Below are 15436 nucleotides of genomic sequence, written 5' to 3' on the forward strand. Positions count from 1 at the left end.
AAACATGATTGACTGTTAGTGTGAATGCTTTCAAGGTTTCTGCATAACTGTTTAAATGAGCGTAGTAATTTGGACTTGGATTTTTCCTACCAGTGCACTGATGACTGGCCAAGCGATACTCGATGTTCCCCATGTGTCTTCAGCATTTCTATTCACAAAACTGGTGCCCGCTCTGGTACTTCTGCCTGCCCAAGGAGAGCTCTTTCCTATGTCAGGCAGCCACAACTGCCATATTATACACTTGAAAACAGAGGATCCCACTTAAAAATGATTGTAACAGAATCTCATTAACAAACATTACCTGGCTTAAAAAGCAAAGTCTATTGGTCTGTTTTCACTCCTTAAAAACTGTTTATATTTTCACTCATAAGATAAAGCACTTACTCTCCTGCAAAAGGTATTCCCTACAAGGGAACCGCTGGCCGGTAGATAGATCTCTAGCAAACTATTTTTCTGAAACAAATGGGCGTGCGTTTGTTTTGCATGCAGGAAGGACAGGCAGGCAGATGAACACATATGGCCCCCCCCGCTTTTTCACTCATTCATTTACTAATTTTAGAGAATCTTGGAAATCACAAGTTTATAATGGAAACAGAAGCCAACTAAATCCTGAACTGTGATGTTGCGAGACTTTGGATGCAGGTCTCATTAAAGTGTCTACCACAATGCAACTGTCTCATGATAAAGATGTCTTCAGCCTCAGATGAAACTTAGCACTGTCTGCAGAAGCGCTGTTTTCTTTATGTTTAGACAGGCCATCCAGTGTATTGTAAAGAGAAGAAACATCTGTTTTCATCTTACAGTCTAGTAACAAAGAAAGAACAAAAGCCAAATCTTCACAAGAATCAACAGGGCACCTTTCCCCTCTCTCTCTCTTTAAGGTCCATCTGTATATTGCCACAGGAAGGGGAGAAGGGAAAGGGAAGTGGAAAAGACTTCTCCATTTAATGGTGCAGCACTAGAAAAACAATCCAGGAATAGAATAGCCATATTTTAAAAACTGACATGTTTGGGGGTTTTGGTTTGGGGTGTTTTTTCTTTCTTCCTTTATGTCTTTAAGTAGAAAGAATTGCGAGTATGTATTTCAAGGAAAAAAACTTTGTGAATGTGTGTTGCTATCGCCACTACCAGCTCCTCCACTTTTAGCTCACTGGGTAAGTCCAGAACTGTCTAGGTGTGGAAGATTATGTCTCAACAACTTTCATGTCAAGAGCCCCGGGGCTATCTTTTGACACACAAGTTTCCAGTAGCAGTTTTAACTGATGGGGACACTGTGTTCCCTTCTTGCCCACACTATTTGTTCCTGTGCCCAGGCCAAGTCTTCTGTTTTGCTTATTCAAGTGTTTGGAGCAAGGAATTGATCCCACTGAAAACTAACATTCCCCATTTCCCCCCCTCTCTTTTTTTTCTGGCTGTCAGCTGGATCCGATCACCGATGTGCTTCACTGTGCAATCACACAAAAGGTAGTGCCAGCAAGTGAGGGGTGGGAGGCAAGGAGTGAGCTGTCCCTCTTGGTGGCAGTGACACCAGTTGGACTGACAGTGAAACTAGAGCATTGGCAGACACTAAACCACCGCTCGAAGTAAGAGAAAAATCAGCGTTCATCGCTCGTCTCACGCTGCCGGACATCCCGCTCCAGGCAAACAGCCATCAGGTTCTGTATGGCAGAAGAAACTGCATCACATGAACACTTTAGAGCAAGATCAAACTGTTCTGCAATGGCCTGACGTAGGACACTTCATGTCCCCGTGGCGGCACTCCATGAGCCTCCAGCAAAGATGAGGGAATGCTACGCATAGTGGTGGGCTGTGAAGGAACTGCGCAAACCCCTCTGGGCCTGCTCTTCCACATGGCTTCTCCGCTCCACGATCCTTCAAGGAAGGTCCTTTATATTTTGTTTTATCAACTGCTCCAGCTTGGTAAAACCACCGGGGGGGGGGGGGGGCGGCGGTTTGAGGAAGGCAGAATTTGATCCTAGGAAATCTGCAGTGTGAGGCTTTAAACTAAAATTGTAACAACAGCAAAGCACAAGGCCCGAACGGACAGCAGGTAATGGCACCCATGACCATGGTGTGCGAGAGCAGGAGCAGAGGGGCTGGAAAAGCAGACTGCGGGTATATCCACACGTGAAACAAGGTGAAGTTTTTGTTCCCGTTAAGAAAAAAACAAAAAGCACTTGTTCTCCCCTTTCTCTCCCCTCTCCCAACAGCCAATAGCATCAAAGGCAAAGTCTGTCTTTCTAAAGCAGACCCACCACACAGGCAGTTTCTCCCACACATTCTCTTTCTCCGCTGGTTTTGAACTGATGCGATCCAGCCTGAGGGGGAAATGCCCTGTTCCCCTGCGGATCCCCAGGCGGGGGCCGGGGGTTAGGACCTGGGGGAGCCGAAAAGCACCAGCTTATACTCACAAGTGACCGACACCCCCAGATCCTGCCTCCTCCCCAAAACAACCCTTGCGGCCTCAAGTGCCCCTTACAGGCACTTCAGCTTCTCCGAGTCAGCACCGGGCCGCGGAGCCTTGACCGGCCCCTCTCCCGCTCGGAGGTCACCGCCGTGCCGGGATAGCGAATCCTGCCCAAACCCCCGCCGCCGCCACAGCCGCCCGGCGAGGCCCGGCGCGGGCCCCGGTGCCGGCGGTGTCTCGGCGGGCTCCCCGGCGGCGGGCTCCCCGGCGGCGGGCTCCCTCGGGGACTCTGCAGAGGCCCCCTCGCCCGCCGCCCGCCACGGCGGATGACGCCGGCATGGCGCCACCTGGCGCCGCGGGCGGGCCCGCTGCTGCCGCCGCCGCCGCCGCCGGGGGAAGTGGAGGCCTCGCAGGGGCCTCTCCGGAGTAAATTAAAATTTAAAAATTAATTTAAAAAAAAAAAAAACGCAAAATTTAAAAATTAAAAAATGTTAAAGAAATTAAACAAATCCTTGGGAGCCTAAGTCCCAGCTTTTACCGAGTCCTCCTGACATTCAGTGAGCCGTCAAAGCGGCCGTGTCACCTTGGTAAACGGTGAAATAAAGCGCTTAAAAGTGATGTTGGTCTTTCTAAGAATTCTACCATTCGCCTGACATACTAAGAAACGTAGCGCTGTCAGATGAGGCTGCCTGGCGGGGTAACACCCCCAATTCACAGAGGAAAGCCCCGAAGAAAGGGTCTTCCCCCCCCCAAAACGGAGAGTCCTTCCCGTCCCACTCCTCGCCCCGCGGGCGCTGCGCGGGAGCCCGGCACAGGGAGCTGGGGTGGCCAGTCAGGAGATGGCCGCCCGCAAGGCAGCGCTGAGCTGCTGCCCTGCCGTGCTCGTGTGAGGAAAAAGGACACGAGGGTGTCACTCTGTTGCCGAAAGCGAAGTCAAAGATCGTGATGATTTAAATCTTAAAATGCACATTTCTGAATGTGACTAAATTCCAGGATAATTATTTCCCCCTTTCAGCTTTTCGTGCTTTTCAAGAGCAGTAATAGCCTCGCCTCCCATCTTAAAGCATTAAGCCTTGCAGTAATAACTCTACCGTTATCGTTTGTTTCAGATCATCTCTTCCTCAGGAATCTCTACCTAGCTTTACCTGGTAAGCTGTGCTTGCAACAGTGAAATATTGTCCACATTATTATTCAGTTAAGAATTTCATTTTTCTAAAATGTGATTTTAAAACCATGGTGCCTAAAGCTTGGTATGTCTTTGGACCCATCTGTCCCCGGCTACGGAGCTTCCTAAGCTGAGCTCTAGGCTGTAGATGAGACTTCAGCAGAAGAAAGACCGCATGAATTTCTGCCCGTGGTGGCACCTAAATAAACACTCTAGGCTTGAGGATGACGAGGACACTTGCAACTCCCGTGTAAATAAGACAGGGAGTTGCTGCAGGTCTGAGAGAGCAACTGCAAAGGCCTTGGGTGCCATTCAGCTTCCAAAGGTGGTACTCTTACAGAAGACACCGATCTACTGCCCTGCCGCCCGCACAAGGCTGGTGTCTAGCACACCATGATGCAAGTTGCTGTGAAAAACACGGGAAATAGAGCTTATAAAGCAAGACTTTATGAGGAGAGGGAAACTCTGGATTGCTGTCCTGGGCTCTGTCCGTGAGTGAAATTAGTTTGAAGATACTCATAATGGGGCATAGATAGGGAGGTTGCAAGACAAGGGTATCTCACCATTTTGTGGAGGAGTGATTGTGTCTTCCTTTGTCTCTATGCCGCTCTCTTCTGGCTTTCTGGGACACACATGAAAGAAAAGAGAAGGGATTATATTTCCTCAGGCATGAGTGCTTCATGACAACAAAATGATAATTTACTCAGAGCAGATTGATTCTGCTTTGGAAATTTGCAGATTCCCTCCCCTTACAAACATCTTTGATCAGCAGCCAAATGGTTAATGTTACGTTTAAGCAGTTGCTGAGCATCCAAATTCACTCTCACAAGGAATAAGGACTGTTCACAATGCTCCGTGCTCAATTGCTGCAACAGCTACTAAGATTTTGTGTGTGTGTTTTTTTAACCACAAGATAAGCTATAGCATGAAGCTGCAAGATTTAAAACAAGCAGAAATAGTCCTGTAATAAATATCATTTAAAATACAAAATATTCTGTAACATAGCCATTCACTAAGTAAACGTCTTAAAAGTTCCAAATAGAAATCTAACATGATTTGCTCATTACTTTCAATTTAACCAAGGGAAATACCTGAAGCAAAGAAATCCCCAGAAGCATGTGCTTTTCTGGTAGATACATTCAGTCAGTCAAAGCCTATTAGTGTCAAAGGTTCAACCAGATAAAGGCTTATTCCTTGTGCTGAAGGGAAGGTCGGAGTGTATACTGTAATTAGTCAATTCTGGCCTTGAAAACAGAGGTCCATGAAACATCAAGGAACAACAAGGGGTAGGGGAAGAAACTACTCCCCAAGGAAGGATGAACCAGGAGCTGAGGGTCACCACAGCACAAGGAGTGCCCCCACACACCCACCCCTCCGGCACAGTCCCACAGGGCCTGAACAGTGTCCATTAACAGCCCCCAACCCGGTGATGTGATGAACCAGCTCCGGGGTCCATCCAGAAAGCCTGGTGAGGAGACAGGGACAGAGACAAGGCTATAACATAGGCCCAAGGTCTATCCAGGAGACAGGACGGAAGTTGAGTGCAGCTGCAGCATAGTGCAGACAGGCACTTGCTATTCAGTTCAATCACTATTGAGAAGAGTTTGGCTCTGCCTTTCAAGCACTTTGTGGGCAGCTGTTAGGTAACATCTTGGCCTCCTCCTTGCTAGACTAAACATGCCCATCTTTCTCAATCTGTCTTCATAGGACACGAGCTCTAGGCTCCTTACCATCCAGTAGTCTTCTGCTGGACCCTCTTCAGTTTCTCCACATCCTTCTTTGGACATACTGTTCCAGGTGTGGGCTCAGCTGCACTGAGCAGCAGGAGATAGGAACTTACTGTGGTCTGCTGGCCATGTTCCTCCTAACATGATCTAGTGTTCAGTTTGCTTTGCTTGCAGTAAGAACGCTCTGTCAGCTCATATTCGACCGGGCATCCACCATAACCCCCAGGTCCTTTTCAGCAGAACTGCTGCTCAGCCAGTTGCTGATAGGTAGGGCAGTTCTGCCCCAGTGTGGAACTTCACATGAGTCCTTACTGAAGTCCCGCAACAGGTCTTTGTTTTTCCGTTTCTTGAGGTTATTGAGGTCTCTCTCGATTGAGGCTCTGCCATTTGTCTCTGCCACTTTCCTTGCTATGGTGTTACCTGCAGAGATGCTGTGTTCTCCTCCCAGTCACTGCTAAAAGTGTTGAACAGTATCAGCCCCAATATTGACTCCCCGGCTGCCCATTACTAAGCCACGAGTCAGGTGAGGAGCTGCTGATCACTATCCTTTCAGTCTGGCAACCCAGCAGTCCTTTTTTTTACCCTGTACTTCCTCACCTTCCAAATGAGAATGCTGTAGGAGACACTATAGGGAAGCCTCACGAAAGTCAAGATATCTACACCACCCTCTCCTTACCCACATAACCAACCATTTCCTTAATGCCCATTGCTGGCTTTATCTCAAGCTGAGCTTTGGCTTTCTGTGGTTTGTGTCCAAGTACCTAAGCAATGCTTTTATAAGTTCTTTTTTGTCCTAGAATAAAATGCATCTTGTAAAATTCCGTGTCTTCCTCAGCAGTGGGGTGATGTGTCCCTGAGTTCTCCAGAACTTCTCTTTATAAATCAGCCAGATCTCCTGAGCGTCTTTCTGCTTCACGGCTGACTCCCAGGGATTCTACCTTGAAATTCCCTGAGTGAAGCAAAGCCCCCTCTCCCGAGTGGAGCATCCAAACTACTGCTCACCTTCCCAGTCTCCCTCCGGTTCCTGAACTCCAGCAGAGGGCACAGCAGGCAGCTGAGACTACTCCTGCCTTGAGTCACCACAGCATGTTTCCTTAAAGTCCTCAGGAGGTAACAGCACCGGCTTTAGGACAAAATAAAGAAGAAGAAAAAAATTCAGTGAAGTTACACCCCATTTAGAATTTGGCTGCCTTGTTCTCATTAGCAGTGGTACAGAGATCTTTAAAGCTGCAAATGGGTAGTGCTAGAGCTGGTTTGTCAGTGGGGGAAGAAGGGGAAATTCCCAGTGAATTCTCCGACGAGAAAGGGATGAGAAATGTAATGGTTCATTAATGTGCAGGCTGCTCATACGAAGTTTGTGAAGGGAAAATCAATTTTTACTTGTCAGATTATTGGCCAGTGTATCTAATAAAGTGGTAAAAGATGCTATTTGTCACGTAGCCCTTGGGTTGTGATTAGGGCTAGCAGTCCAGCAGCTTCACACGGTAATCAACCCTGCTCTGCCGTAGGGAGCTGCGGCAGAGGTAACAGAAAATAAGCTAAACTCAGGGAGACGGTACCGTTTCTGTCTCCAATATGCTGCTTGACCTCTCTGAACACATCCCACACCTCCTTTTTGTCTCGTCTGCTAAGGTTTTGTGTCAAGGATTGCTGGTTGCTACAGAAGGTGGTACAGGTGGATTTCGGTGCTGGGTAAGCACTCATTGAGACTGCATCATTGCGATAGTGGCAAGATAGCTGCACGATCAAAATCACCGTGCCAAACCTAAATAAAACAATGCCATATGGTGTATGCTTTTTGTCCAGCTATTAAACAGGCAGCAATTTGGGTTCTTGCTTCCTTCCTCCCCCTCAGGTCGCCCTTACGATCCACCCTTCTATCACAAATGGGCTGAATCCTTCTTATTATTCCAAAAGGTTTACTAGGCAGAACATACAAGGCACTAGGGGAAATGCTGTCATTAGAAAACCATCGCTATCAGTCCTACTAGCACAGAGACGTCTATTGATGGAGCAGGAAAGCAGCAGCTGGGACTGCGCTTGGATGCGGGGAACCAGGTGTTCCTCCTCCTCCTGAGATGAAGAAATGCAATAGAAGATCTTAGTCAGGCTGCAGTGACTGCAGTCCAAATAAGAGCTATTAGCAAGCTGCTCTTTTCTCTCTGCTGTGATACAAGTACAAAAATAAGTCTGTTGCTAGCTCCAGAGTGAAGAGGTTAAAAGAAGAGTTAAAAACAAAAGGCTCAGTGACTGTGGGGAAGGGGGCCTGTGTCTTTAAAGCCAGGTATGGAGGAAGCTAGAGCTCATTACTTTATTTTTATAGCCATTATTGTTTTCTGGGTTGTTTAACAGCATGCAGATGTTTGAAGGGCCTATTCAGCCTTCAGCAAATAAAATGCTTTTTTCTTTGCGAGCGACTGCAAGATTTTCAGGAAAGGACAAGTGTCCTCCAATGTGCGTGGACAGCATTCAGCACATGATAAATATTAGTTGAATATAAATGATTGGCATGAAAACTGGTAGCAGCCTGACTTGGTTAATAGCATTGTTCTTACTGACAAATTCTAGACGCTCTTGATCCAAAGAAGTGAATTTTAAATATTTAATAGTGAATCTTTGAACTTTATTTCTTTAATATCCAAAGCTGGATTGAGCCATGCTTCTGTAAGACGAGAGGATAAATTACTTTAACCATAAAAGCAATGCTTATTTAAAACCTGGATTTATTTTTTTTTATCTAAAGCACCCATCATAAAGCTAATCTCAGGCAGCTTTCAGAAAATCTCTTCAACATTTTCAGCATCTCTATTCAGTGAGTAGAACTTGTTGCACGTCTCTTTTTGACCACCTCTTAAGAAAACAAAACAAAACCCCACCAAAATTATACAACCCACTGAGAAACAGTGATACCTGGAAATCCTAGGAGCTGTCAGTTATGAAAAAAATTAAAATATAATATTCTTCTTACATATAGAGACACAAATTTCTGTTTAAAATAACTTGAAAGTCACTTTGAAATTCAAATAGTTCTCACCATATCTATCAAGAGGTTTGAGGCTTCAGCACAGAATTGACTTGATACTCTACTAATTAAGTCAATTAGAAAGTCTTCTCCTAATAACTAATTAGGACCCTAACTGTTTTCAGTTCATTGGGCACTGCAGACTGTAAGTTACTTCTGAAAGTGAGACTTTGTGACTTGAACACTTAAGAATGTAAACACCCAGCATCATTTCTCAAAAAAACCCCCTTAATCTCCAGAGTATGTATCTCTTTTCACCCTGAAGATGAAATGTAGTTAATGTTGTACCAAAAAAAGACGCAGCAACAAGGCACAGCACCTTTGGGCATGGAATGGGAATTGGGACAAATGAAAAATAGAGCTTCTATGTTGCTGGAAATTGTGTTTTCTCCCAACTTGGGATGGACAGCTGAAGACAGTTTTTCATTGAATAAAATACTTTTTGGGTCAAAGCAAAACTAAGTATTTTACTGAACTGCATTTCTGCATTGCTATGCATTGCCCCATATAGCCCCCACGTATCTCCCGACCAGCCCAGCCAGAGGAGAGAGGCTGTTCTCCAGGGAACCAAAACCAGGGCACAAAATGAGACCTAAACTACAATTCCCGTGAAGCAAAGCAACACCAGGCAAAGCAGTTATACGTCAATGTAATTGAAAACATATGTCTGAACATACGTTAGTCCAAAGAGGTAAAATACAAAATTTGGTTTGGGAGGGAAAAGACATTTCATTTCAATCCCATATCCCTCTTCAAGGATTTTTTCAGGTATTCAGCAAAGCTGAAATAATTTCAGTGGGAATCCCCTTACCAACTTTTATGGGGAACGAGGTGCTACAAGTGTTCTGTGTCTGTATCTAGGTAAATAATATCACTAAATACCCCTCACAAAGAGCCTTAGATCCAGTTTTCAAGGACAGTAAAGCAAGTTACAATGCTCACTAAAGGCTTCCTTTTCCCCTCTTGAACGACCAGAGGTTCCAAACGTCACAGATGTAGACTCTTTCTTGCCATCATCTACATCTTCGAGTTTCCAGCTGGAAAAAATTGTAGAGGACAACACTGTTACCAGGATGGACTGTACCTCAGGCCTCAGACCCACTTACATTTTTGGGAGGCCCTGCTCTTTTCTGTGGGGCTCTGTCCAAGCCCAGTGATCCACCCACTTAAATTCATTTACAGAATGAAGGCCCTCATGGTAGCAGGGAGTTTTGGAGATTTACAGCACTACAGGAGTGCTAAGTCTTATGATTAATGGACTAACAAATGCCAGAGAAGTAGGAAGATTGGAAACCCAGTATCTCTGTCTCGGAGGAAAAGACTGTTATGCACACAGATGGTTGTTTTTAACTTAAATGGAAAAAGCAGCTTTTATTGTTAATATTTAAAAAAAAAGGTAGTAAGTCCCAAAGGATTGCACAAAATGGATATCCCAAAATTCAGAAACCATGCTTCTTCCTCAGGAAGTCAAGGATTTTATTCCACATATTCCTTTGGGAATTATTATCCTAATTTGACACAAAATGATAAATTCTTAATCTTTTAATTATTGAGGCTTATAGATCTGCCATCTGTGTTATCCACCAAGGCTTTTTCCACCCTCTAGTAGCTGTAGAAAGCATGGCAGTTCAGCTCATTTTAAGGTGCTTTTTATTCTGATACAGTGTTTTTCTCTGACTGGAAATCTTGCTAAAATACTGCCCTTCTGGAGAAATCCTGATCAAAGAATTTATCCCATTTGACCTGTGAGGATAACTAACCAACACAGACTGTAATTGCAACTGCGTCGGCCACTGAGCCCCTTGATTCATATGGTTTCATTCAGCTTGTGGTTTCCAGTCCCATGCTTCCCACTCAAAAACATTTTTGCCTTCACAACTATCAGCTGCCGTCAGTCAAGTGTATAAGAACACTGTGCATATTTCCTACCTGCTCATGAAAGTTTTCCATTCTACAAAAGAAGAAAAAAACCCCATGCATATTACACAAGGATGTGTTCACACTGCTTCAAATGTCAGTAGCAAGCAGGAGGAATTAAGACTTTCCCTTGGGCTGAGGTACACCCCAGCCAGTGAGTTCGCCTCTGCCGGCTGAGCTGTGGTAACTGCGCATCCATCTCAGCTGGACATCTAAGCAAATCCTTTTATCTACATGTGTGAAGTAACTTAGGAAGTTATTGAAACTCCTTCAATGCATATGAAGTAATTAGCCATTAAATAGAATAATAGAATGAATCACAGAATGGTTTGGGTTGGAAGGGACATTCAAAGATCACCTAGTCCAACCCCCCTGCTGTGGGCAGGGACATCTTTCACTAGACCAGGTTGCTCAAAGACCCATCCAACCTGACCTTGAACACTTCCAATAATGGGACATCCACAGCTTCTCTGGCCAACCTGTTCCAGTGCCTCACCACCGTCGTGGCAAAAAATGTCCTCCTTATGTCCAATCTAAATCTACCCTCTTTCCGTTTAAAACCATTGTCCCTTGTCCTGTCACTACAGGCCTTAGTAAAAAGTCTCTCTCCGTCTGTCTTACAAGCCCCCTTTATATATTGAAAGGCCACCGCCCCTGCAGTCTTTCCCATCTGACCATTTTTGTGGCCCTCCTCTGGACCCGCTCCAACAGGTCCGTGTCCTTCCTGTGCTGGACACAGTACTCCAGGTGGGGTCTCACCAGAGCGGAGTGGAGGGGGAGAATCACCTCCCTCGACCTGCTGGCCACAGCAGTGAAATGGAAATATGCAGAAGTATGCACAAAAGGAATACACAGTTGCAGATAACACAAGCACCTGAAACAGCTCAGTGACATCAGGAAAATACTCTTCTGTGGGTGGGCGATTGTGGCAGCACTAGTGTGGTGCATCATACGCATCCCCAGATGTGTATAGTGATGTTCTGGTTTGCCAGAACCACAGAACTGCTGAGGGAATAAATTCACCCATCTGGTGAAGGATCTGTACGCCACCTGATTTCCATGCAGGGCTATAGGGTTTGCACTGGCCCTTCCCAAACTGAATTTCACCCCAGCCCGAGGCTTTGCCCGCACTTGGAATGAGCCCTGAGTTCAACACAGGGTGTAGCTGCTCCGCCGCAGGCTCCTAGAGTTGTCAACGGTATGGTCAGTTGTATCACGGTGTGGTGCTGAAGGAGGTAAACCAGTGGCTGTTTTGTACCTTAAGATGGTCTTTGGTTTTATTAGATACTGGGCTTTATTCTGCACAGTTGATGCCAAAGGCTTCCAGTCCAACGATAATTCAAGTGTGAAAATACTTTCCAGAGACAGCTGTATGTGATTTTTTAGTCTACGCCTATCTCGTATTTCACTATTAAACCAGAAACTTAAACATTTTGTGATGGGGGTTTTTTTCTTATAGAAAATAAAGGGATTTAGAAAAACTTGCTTAGAGGGATTTTTGGCTCAGGGGCTCTTAGGCAAACTCTACTTACTGTCTTATTGAAAAGGCTGGGAGAAAAGAGGATGATACTCAAACCCTGCCATGCTATGCTGACTCCCAGGCTCTGGAACATATCCTTGGCACTCAGGGCAGATCACAGCCTATAGCACCCTAAACCAAACTGGTTTAAGGACTGGTAGTGGGAGACTGGAAAAAGTGTGTTTACCTTATACCACCTGAAATGCGCTGAGCTGCCAGTCAGGTACTGGACAGAAGTGACTGTAAATAACAAGAAAAATAAAAGGATGTGGATTTTCCCCACTCAATGTACCAAAATAAATAAAGTCCAGAATTACTTTTCTACTGACAGCCTCATGGCACAACTTGAAGATCTAGAGAGTGCCTGGGAGCCACCAGAGCAGGCAGCTTCATAGGGAAAGGGAGCCGGGAGCTGAGGGTGACAGCAAGCAGTCCAGAGCAGCATTCTCATGGGCAAGGGGCAGCCCCATGGTACCTGTGCAAGGCGAGCAGAGCAGGTCTGGTGATCCTAACCGAGTGCAGCCAGGAGTCCCGCAATTCCCAGACACATCCACAGCGAGGAGGCAGGTGCAAAGCAAAGCCAGCGGGTCAGAGTCAGGGTCTGCATCAGTGGGCGTGTGGCCGGGCACAAGCAGAGCTGCAGCGCAGCTCAGGCAGGGACCAAGGGTGAGATGCAACCCCTGAGCAGAGCAGGGAGGCTCCTGGCAAGGTCTCTCACCGTGGCTCTTTCCTTGGTGTCCGGTCCCGTGTGACCCAGCCACACCACCTCAGAGGTGGCCTGCAGCACCAGTGCCGAGCCCCACGGGAGGCATGGGGAAAACCCAGAGGGTTAAAAAGGGAGGACAGCAGTGCCTCCTTGTTCACAAACCTCCCCCCCCCCCCCCCCACTCAATCCATTGCGATACGCGATAAGAAGGAAAGACAAAACTGTTTTGGAAAAAGCTGCATCATTTGGTAACTTAAAATAAAAGTTATTCTCCATCTAAACCAGACGAGCGAGGGTAGCAGCACTGCTCAGAAACAAGCCTTAACACCCAGTGCAGTTTTGTGCAATCTTTCCAAAGATTGTGCAATCTTTTGTGCAATCTTTCCTTTCCACATTTCGTTGCTGGATTTGCACATTTATATGTGCCCAGAATGAAACACAGCCGTCTTTCGGTTCCTTAACGTCTCTAAAGCTCGGACTCGGGTTTACACGCGCATGCATCAACTTGGTGATCTCAGGCAGAAGAGCCAAGGACCTTTGGTGCCTGGTCGGTCGCATTATTTTCCCGCGGTGCCATCATCAGAACCACACCTCATCCCGGCCTGGCGGGGACACAGCCTGCTGAATTTCACCGTTGATTTATTTAAGGGCACTCGCCCCGAGCCGTGGAGGCGGTTTCCCCCGGCCGCCCCGAGCGGGCAGCGCGGGGGACGTGGCCGCCGGGTGTCGCTGCCCGACGCCTTTTCCCCGCCCGCGCCGCCGCCGCTCGGGCGGGACCGGGGCGGCGGGGAGGGAAGCTGCCCGCACCCCCCGCCGCCAGCCCGCGGGTGTCACCAGCCCCCCCACCTTCACCTTTCCAGGGGCGGTGCTTCTAGGTGCGCTGCTGGCGCGGGCACCCCGCCTCAGCTGCAACCATTTCCACCCCCTAAGCCAGCTCCGATGTTCCCCGCTGCTGCAAGCATCCCATCCCTCTGATGCGCTAGGCCTGGGCAGTCAGAAAGCCCGGAGTCTCTAATATCAAAAAAACCCGCGGGTCTTCGTTAGCAGATGATGCGTGGAGGCACCTCTTACCCACCTGGAGTCGGTCCCCGCTACGCCCAGCTTGTGCAGGCACTTGAGGGCCCCCGGTGCGGCCAAAAGCTCCTTCAATTCATGACTCTTTTCAGAAGTTTGGCTGATGACTGGGGTAGATTGTTCTGCCTCGTTTGATGGGTCTTTGTTTTTTTCTCTCCTACCCTTCTTTGGTGGAAGGAGCCCTTTTCTAGATTTCACAGTCAGAAAAAGCTCCTTAAGGTACAACGACCGGGTCACGTTATCCCCGGCCACTTAAACTTGCAAGGCAAGAACTAACTAAATACTGAAATTGCTTTAGAATAGACAAATGCTTAGGTTTTTTCTGGTGGGGGAAAAAAAAAACCCACCACCACCAAAACCGAAGGCCAAAACTGTCAAAAGAGTTTTTTTCCTCTTTGATTTATTTTTCCCTCTTGGAAGCAACTAGTTTCTCTCACCAGAGATCACCAGCTCTTCCCAGTTTTTGAGGGGAATCTTCTTACATTTTTGGCACAATACGTATAGTAAAAATCAATCCTCACAGGCACTTTTAAAGTCAGTGAAAACAATGGTTTTGTTTTTAAGTGTCCTTTTACAGGCTGTGCAAATCAAAGGCTGCGATATCAAGGATTTTAGACTGGAAAGTAAGTAGAAACAAAACTGAAACTAGCTTATAGCTGACCTGAATTTGCCCAAAGTGGGAAATGAAAAAAACCTTAAAGCAGCTTATTCCCTTTGGAGAACTGCATGAGTCAACATCAAGTGTTTGGCTGGGTTAGCTAAAGGTAAATGAGAGTTAAAAAAGGGCCAGAGGAGTTAGATAAGGTAGATGGCAACAGAAAAGTAAGAAACCTAAGAAGATAATATGAGGGTTCTCCAGGAAATTAAAATCTATAACACAAAATCCGTAATACAAGCAAGATAGAGAACCTAGTTTGGGTCTTAATTTAAGAAACAGCATGAAGGGACTGAAAACCAAATGTGAACCTCCGGTAAAACAGGGAATTATACTGCCATTATTCAGAATGTTTGCTCTTCTATCCACTTTCAGGAAAGACTATTAAAATAAATTTTTCTTGGCAGGCAAAGCAGTGGGAGGAAAACAGAGAAGCACAATGAAGCAAAAATAAAGCACATTAAAAATATATTGTATTGTATCTATGAGAGTTTCCCTTTTACATCCATCGTGCCTCCTCTGGGACTGTTTCCAGTTCTGTTTGTTTGAAAAAGCTACTGCCAAAATGAGAAAAGGAGTCCTGGTCAGAACGAGCCTTCCCTTGCACCCACATCTGCCCAGACTGGCTGTAATATGCTTAGATATATCCCTGTTCCTAATATTGCTCCATAAGGGACAAAGTCAGGTCCCTCCACCCAGAGATTTTAGTAACCCGGAGCTCCAGCCAAGGCAGAAAATTGGCTCCAGCTTTTCCTGTGTGCAGCCAGGGCTGACAATTTGCAAACACGGACCGCCATGCTCTTTCCTAAATACCACCAGGGATTTAAAAGAATGCAGGTATTTTGATTCCTCAGCAGTTCAAAATTATGACCAGAATAGCTACTCTCAAGGGTATAGGGATATTCTGGGTTTGAGGTGGAAAATGGCAGAAACCGATGGAAGCGATGGGTTGGGTGAGTAGCTGTATGTCAGAGGAGGTCATTGCTCCATGGGCAGTGATGCTGCCTCAACCAAATCAAGTCAAATCAAATCAAATAATCAAATCAAATCAAATCAAATCAAAGTTTGACTTTGCCAGTGTATTTCAAAAGTTATGCAGGGCTATACATCCAGCTCTGATTACAAGGTCAACACAAGTGCCGAATGGAAAATGGCCAAATTTTGCCTGTTTTGTCATGATATAACATGGAACAACAATGCAATCATTTCTATGCGAATAGAATAGATAAAATGGAGCAGAGTTG

The sequence above is a fragment of the Calonectris borealis genome, chromosome 1 (genome assembly GCF_964195595.1).
Source record: "Calonectris borealis chromosome 1, bCalBor7.hap1.2, whole genome shotgun sequence".
In the NCBI taxonomy this organism is placed as follows: Eukaryota; Metazoa; Chordata; class Aves; order Procellariiformes; family Procellariidae; genus Calonectris; species Calonectris borealis.